Here is a 710-nt window from a genome sequence, read left to right on the forward strand (position 1 = left end):
GTGCACCCTCGATGTGATGTGCTCGGGGGGGGGGGGACGCCTTGGTCCTGGGGGTGGCGTCAAAAATTGTGCACGAGCCCGGGGCCGGGCAACGGGTCGTCCATCTTTTTGCTGAGCCCCTCGCTCTGGCACGATGGAAAACCGCCCGCCGTCAACGCCGGGACCAAGCCCAAGGCACCGGACCACCCCGGCATCTGGGGCCGGCCGGATCTGGTCACCCCTTCCCTGGGCGGCATCCGGTGGGGCAACCCGCCCCGAAGGGAAACGTATGGCTCGAACCCCGGGCAGAAGGAAAATGGGCCACTGGTTGGGTATCAAGGGGGCGGGGGGGGGGGGGGACGGCGGGCACCACCCCACCACCGCCCAGCAAGGGGGACGCGGGGCGGTGGGGCGGCGGCGGTGGCGGGGGGGCGCCCGTCACTCTTTGCAGGCCACTCCAGCGGGCGGAGGGGGGCGATCAAAAGGAGCACGGCACGCTCGGGTCATCGTGGGTACCCCCACTTGGTGGGCGGCCCTCGCGAAACTTGCTGGGCAGGCCCCTGATCGATCAGGCGCCCCGTCGCTCCGGGACTGGTGAAGAGAGCCACAGCGAGAGAGACCCGGCGAAAGACGGAAGGGCATATCAGGCCGACTCGAGGGGCGGCGGATACCGGGGCATGGGCTCATGCGTAGACACACGGGAAGCATGGAAAGCCCCCCCCCCCCCCCCC

The sequence above is a fragment of the Fonticula alba genome, assembly GCF_000388065.1.
Source record: "Fonticula alba strain ATCC 38817 unplaced genomic scaffold supercont2.4, whole genome shotgun sequence".
NCBI classification, from domain to species: domain Eukaryota; order Rotosphaerida; family Fonticulaceae; genus Fonticula; species Fonticula alba.